This window comes from Paramormyrops kingsleyae, chromosome 25 (genome assembly GCF_048594095.1).
Source record: "Paramormyrops kingsleyae isolate MSU_618 chromosome 25, PKINGS_0.4, whole genome shotgun sequence".
Lineage (NCBI taxonomy): Eukaryota > Metazoa > Chordata > Actinopteri > Osteoglossiformes > Mormyridae > Paramormyrops > Paramormyrops kingsleyae.
Window position 1 is genome coordinate 5,168,554 of NC_132821.1, and position 6,836 is coordinate 5,175,389.

General features: G+C 41.5%; 1 long non-coding RNA gene across 1 annotated transcript; it reads right to left on the minus strand.

Annotated features, from left to right (window-relative positions):
• Nucleotides 1-324: 324 nt before the first annotated feature.
• Nucleotides 325-998, minus strand: LOC111845784 (uncharacterized). Its single transcript, XR_011985583.1, has 3 exons — nucleotides 905-998; nucleotides 688-740; nucleotides 325-447 (listed from the first exon to the last, which is right to left on the minus strand). It is a non-coding gene; the product is annotated as an uncharacterized lncRNA (long non-coding RNA).
• Between the last annotated feature and the right edge of the window lie 5,838 nt (nucleotides 999-6,836).

The window sequence follows — 6,836 nt, forward strand, 5'->3', positions numbered from 1 at the left end:
ATAATGCACCATGTCACAAAGCTCGAATCATTTCAAATTGGTTTCTTGAACATGACAATGAGTTCACTGTACTACAATGGCCCCCACAGTCACCAGATCTCAACCCAATAGAGCATCTTTGGGATGTGGTGGAACGGGAGCTTCGTGCCCTGGATGTGCATCCCACAAATCTCCATCAACTGCAAGATGCTATCCTATCAATATGGGCCAATATTTCTAAAGAATGCTTTCAGCACCTTGTTGAATCTAAGCCACGTAGAATTAAGGCAGTTCTGAAGGCGAAAGGGGGTCAAACACCGTATTAGTATGGTGTTCCTAATAATCCTTTAGGTAATAATCCAGGGTGAAGAATAGATTTTACTGGCAGGCCTCACAAATGAACTGCTTTTTTCTAGGTTTGTTGACACAGCCCCTGTGGTACCATCTTGGACAAATGTCACAGTCAATCTGTATAGACAAAAGAAAAAAGAAAAAAAATATTTACATAGTCACGCGGCAGTATTCAAAATTGTTCATAATCACTCAACTTAACACCTGGATGTTTTCAAACTAATTTACATTTACTGTGTAATTTCACAAGATTTTATTGTTTCTTGAAAAGCCATACTTTTAAGTGAAAACTCAAATTTTAAGTGTCTTAAAGCCACATATTTTTGGAGAAGGACCATGTTAAACATAACCACTTACCCAATTAGTGTCACCAGCCTGCTCCCCGCAGAAATGACACAGGTCAGTGTCTTCTACAAAAAAAAAGTGTATAACATCGTCAAGTTCACAATGATCAGCAATTTTTACATGACAAATACAATTTTGAATTGCAGAGTAGAGTGAACACAGTAACATGCATTTGCCTCCAGCCGCTTCACAAATAATTATGGTAAAAAATCCTAATAAGAAGTCTAACCTGTATTCTGAAGAAGACATACAGCAATCTGCTCTCTTAATGTGGCATTCATGCTTAAGGATGAATTGTCAAATGACACTGAACAACCAAGCAAGATGCACTCAGCAAACTGTGAATAAATGATACATTTTTAAACAAGTTAGAATTATTGTATGTGGCCCACTAGCTGGTAACAATAGTGGTTGAAACATCTTTTACCTGTTTCAGAAAAAGTATTAGTCTTTTTTTGTTACCTTAACGTAACAAAGCTTTAATGAGTGCCAAGTAACCCATAAGGGTTGCCCTTATTAGAGCATTTTAACTGTGCCTTTAATAATTACACAAATGGTCAAAATCTTTTAAAAGTGATTTTACATCAGAATCTTCCTCAGAAATTGTTTGTTTGCAAAGCATGTTTGGAATACAAGAAATGTGTGTTGGTCAGTTATTAGTAATAGTAGTGATAAACAAATGGAGATTACAAAACACACAATAAGTCATATAGAGAAGAGTCATAAATATAGACAGTACAGAGGCATGCCCTGAGATTTACAATGTAAAAAAGAGCAGATGAATTCATTTGTTGCAGTAGTAGTAGTATGTGTGGCGTATGTGCCATTGTTGGACCTGAGTCCTTGCTATGGAGGCTACTAGAAGAAACTGTCCCTGAGATGTGAGGCCTGAAATGACCTTTAACTTATACTGTGCCATTTTGGGGTATAGAATGTGTCCTTTGTCATGCTCCTCATTCTCAACATGCACCCGGGTGAATCAATTGTTTCTTGCATTAAAATCCAATTCTTCTTCTTCATTTTGCTGTCATACATACCTTCAATACAAAGGCCCCACAGGAAGAGGCATCCTGTTGAAGTGGGTGAGGCCGTGTATCACATGCCCATCTCGATGGAGTAAGTCCTCTTTGCCTCATAAATGAACTAAAATACAGATGGTACACAGGTAGAGTTCTATACTGATCACTGAATTGAAGTCAAAATAAATATTTATTTATCTTTTTCTGTAAAACAAAGATGTTACACACAAAGATGATGTTCTGGTAGATGTGTTATCCTTCTTCTATACAAAAATTGGAGATGAAATAATATTTACCGTGTGATGTCCTCACAGTGTTTTATTTTTGCCTTAGTTTCCCCCAATGGGTCTAAAAAAAGGCTTCTCTCTCCTGGTATAATCACCTACACATGTTAGAGTTGCAATTAATTACTAGTGTTGTAGTCAAGACCGCCTAAACCGAGACCAAGACATTGCCGAGACCGGAGGGTATCAAGACCAAGACACTGCCGAGACTTGAGGGTACCAAGACCAAGACCAAGTCCAAGACCAAGACCAAGACTGGTCGAGACCAAGACCAAGACCAAGACCGAAAACAGACTAGGGCTAGAATCGACATCACATTACCCAGATCAACTGTAGAGAAAAAAGGCATTGCTGTAAAGTGTCATTACTCGTTAAATCAAATTCATGTTATCTTTTCAATTATATTGTCCGTATGTCCATATGTCTCTCATTTAAAATCTCCCAGATTTGTCATAGTTACGAGACCTGATGGAAAATAATATTCTCAGCAATCCTCTCCTATAACCATTTTATCAGACCTCGTCAAGGGAAAGAGATGGGATGTACCAGAAAGATGTTCATATTAAGTCTCTTATACCAGGGACAGAGGCCTCGGGTAAGCTATCAATACAGCTATGTAATGATCCTTTGCTTTGAATTGAAGAGAATGAGCCTCCAGATTGACTTGCACCTCCAAGACCGTGCTTTCTAATCAATGTAAAATACCTAATTTATTTGAATTATAACTATGCTATAGACTTCGCGGACATTTTCGGACATTTTTTTGCCGATGTATGATACTATGTGTATGATGTTTGTGGACTGTGAAGCACTGGCAGTGTCCGTGGAGAAAATGTATAAAATGTAACGTTTTTGAAATGAATGCATCTGACTGGTTGCATTTGAATTGAGGCGCGTAATAAATAATGATACTGTTCTGTGAGGATGTGCAGTTTTCACTTTTTTTCCCCATCCCATCGAGACCGCTATGTCCGAGACCAAGACAAGACCGAGACCAAATAGAGTCGAGACCAAGACAAGACCGAGACCAAATAGAGTCGAGACCAAGACAAGACCGAGACCACAAAAAATTGGTCTCGAGACCGGTCTTGAGACCAAGACCGGTCTCGAGAACTACAATACTATTAATTACATCATTATGTAGGACCTGTTTGTGTGCCACATAAATGCATTAATACAATTTTTGACCAATACTGTAAACCCTGGACTAAAAATACCATTTCAAAATATATACCATAATTATGACGTGAATGATTGTACATACTGTACAGTCTAATGTAGTCACTTTCTGAACTTTCCTTTTCAGATTAATTTGGACAGTCTGAAAAGCAACACTACTGTTTATATAAAATAAACAAATAAATAAATAAAAAAAGTTCAATTGAATTAGATGTTTACTAATCCTGTAAATATAACCCAGAAGAGTGTAAAACAATTAAAGTCAGGCAGAAAGAGCCATTCAGTAATAAGATTTTGACTGTAATCACTTTTTGGCAATAGGAAAGCTGCGTTGTACTGGTTATACTGGTCCTATAGAGGTGTTTAAAGTCATATAAATGGGTGAGATGTTTACTAATCCTGTAAATACAACCCAGAAGAGTGTAAAACAATTAAAACCAGGCAGAAAGAGCCATTCAGTAAAGAGATATATATATATTGAGTGTAATCACTTTTTGGCAATGGGTGAACTGCATTGTACACTGGTCATATGGAGATGTTTAAAGTGGTAAAAATCTACATTAATGTGTCGCATTTGAACTTCCATGGTTTCATGACGTAAGGTTACAGTTTTACAACGCAGTTACGACCGAGGACTGCTTTAAAGCGTTTTACATGACAATGGCTTCCTTTGACTCTTATTGCAATTATTTATTTAAAAATTCACCAAACCCTTAAATCTGACAAAGACATACCTTCGCTGTTATCTCGGGGATACATGTACTGTATACTTTTTGCACCTTAAGATGATTTGATATCGAAATTACCCGCCTTAGTCGCACAGAAACTGCGATGCATCCTGAACAGGCTGTGCGCGCTCCCACGGATCGTAATCAGTTTCTGGCAGACAGTCACTTTTTGGCACAACACCTGCGCATTTTTAGCGTAAATTGAGGAAAAGGCTTTTTCTCCGCAATAAAAGTTTACTTTGTTTGTCCGTAATAAATGCAGACACACTCGCTTGCGTGCTCTCTCCCCGTCACATATGTGTAATCAACATTAATTAACATTAGACAATTATTTAATAATATTCTTAGTAGCAGCAGCGGTACTCTGTGCTTTTACATTAAAAAACTGGAGTACTGAATACATTATCTAAAGCACCATGCTGGTTGCACATCATAAAACAAGATTTTGCGTATTTCATTACATTGATTCAGCTGCTACAAAGTTAATTTTTTTTGTATACTCTTAATGCAGCCTACATTTGTTTTTTATGTGAGTTTCTGGAAACAACATTTGTACAAAGACAGACTGGGTTATTAAATATTGCTGGAAGTCAAATTGTTTTTTGCCGCCCCCCCCACCCGATTAATCGAAAAAGTAATCGACAGATTAATCTATTATCAAAATAATCATTAGTTACAGCCCTACTTGATTGTCTTGTCTTTCTCAGAGGAAGTCCTGGCCAAATATAAGGTCACCTTGTTCCGCATTGGGGCATCCTCCAAGGCAATTGATAACCGCAACCAGGAGCTGGAGAACATTACAAAATTTGTGAAGTTCATGTGGGGCAATGCGGACGAGCCGCCACCAGCCCACCTAAGATATGTTAATGACCCCCCCCCCCCAAATTTAATAATTGGCTGGAGCATCTAAGCTCAAAATTTAAAGTGACTACAATTAAAAACCACGTTTTGGCCGTAAAGAAGTTCATCCAGTTCCTGGTTGATAGCGGTCTGCCCTGTGTCCGACTGAGCAACAAGTGTCTCGTTGACATCAACTGGCACATACAATGCCAGCTGCAGCTCTTAAGTAAAAAAATCGTCGGACACAGGCAGACCGTTAAAGAGAGAAAGACCCAGCAAGGTGACCTAGCGACTGCCTTGGTAAGTCGATACCCATGAAATCCATACAATTCAGTACAATTTGTTATTGTATAGCGCCTTTCACAACATAGTCGTCCCAAGGCGCTTTACATGGATGTGTTGTGATACAGCACAACATCATTAGAGAGAGTAATACAGAATGGGGAAAGTGCACCGGTCATGTTTCCAAGGGCCGTGCTCACGTTTTGCTTTTTTCTTGAAGATGACCTGGCCGAATCACCACAAGACATCACCATAAGAAACAACTGCATGGGATGTCTGGTGACATTCCTGTTTGCCATCAGTGGGCACCGCAGCACACTGAATGATCAACATGACACTGCAAGAATTTGACGCGGCCCAGCCAGAAAAGGAATACATGGTCATCAGTGTCAGCATCCGGAAACCGTGTTGACGTGATATCTTTGAATTCAGTAAAACGTGCGACGAAACTCATGTTTGTGTCACACGTATTCTGATGATCCCCACCGTGTCTGGTCTGATCTTCGCAGATCGCCAATCACAAAACGACTGCCTCCTCTGGCAGGGCAAAGACTGCCCTCACATACAAGGAGCATTCCTGGCTGCGGAGGTTTGGTGAACTCAGGCCACATCTGCCCGGCTTCTGCCACCGGCCAGCAACATTCTTTTTTGCGGCGTCCGGGCAGCCATTCCGAAAAGTGAATGATCTGCTGACACAGACCTGCCTCGCGTGCAGCCTGCCACGGGGATTCTCAGTCTCTGAGATCTGCACAGGCGTGTCAACCTGCGTATGTTGAGATTCAGGACGATGCCAAAGTCCGTAGCGCCTGATGATTTGTCACTGGTACACTAATCGATTTCTCTATCCCCATTTACAGATCCAGCGCAACCTCCCGGAACGGCAGCATCAGCTGGTGGCCCACCTAATGTGCCACAGCACTCACACTGCCGATCGGTTTTACGTCGCAGAGCCTGACTGTGCCGATGCCTGCAGTGGCCGACGCCTCCTGCTGGCAGCCCTGGGCATGAGCAAGGCTTCGCAACATAAAACCAATCAGCAGTCTGACTCAGAGGAGGAACTCGCCGAGGAAGTGGCTGAAATTATTCTTCCCATCAACATCTGAAGAGGATGAGCCTGAGCCAAGGGAGTCCAGGACAGAGCAAGGTGGGAGTGTGGAGCTCAGCAGGGACGTGGTTCCGCCGCTCACCACAAGCCCCCTCGACCCGTTACCAGTGGAGAATGCGGGCTTGCAGGTGGAGCTCAGTAGGGACGGGGTTCCGCCGTTCACCGCAAGCCCCCTCAGCCAGTTCCACCGGAATGTCCACCTGATGAAGGGATATGTAATTTACGAGGTATATTCAGGCAAATTGAATAGTGGTCTGGATACTGAAAGAATGTATGTGTTCTCTACATGTCACTCCACACTCTTCAGTCATCATTATGCCCTCAGACACAGATGAACCATCCAGTTCTTCTGGGGGCGAAGAAGCCGAGGAAAGTCATGCCAGTGTGTCATCTTGGCAATCTGAGGCATTGGAATGACTCGTATGACTCGTTTCTCCGAAGGTTGAAAAGAGCAAACCTCACCTCCCCAGTCCTCACAACTTTCTATAGAGGCACTATAGAAAGTATACTGACCAGCAGTATCTCAATTTGGTATGGTAGCTGCACTGCCACTGAACAGAAGATACTTCGTAGAGTGGTGCGGACGGCGGAGAACATCATCGGGTCATCGCTCCCATCTGTTCAAGAACTATACCACTCACGTTGCCATAGCAGATCCATTAAGATCATAAAAGATCCTACACACCCAGCACATGGACTGTTTGAATCCAAGTCCTAAATCAGA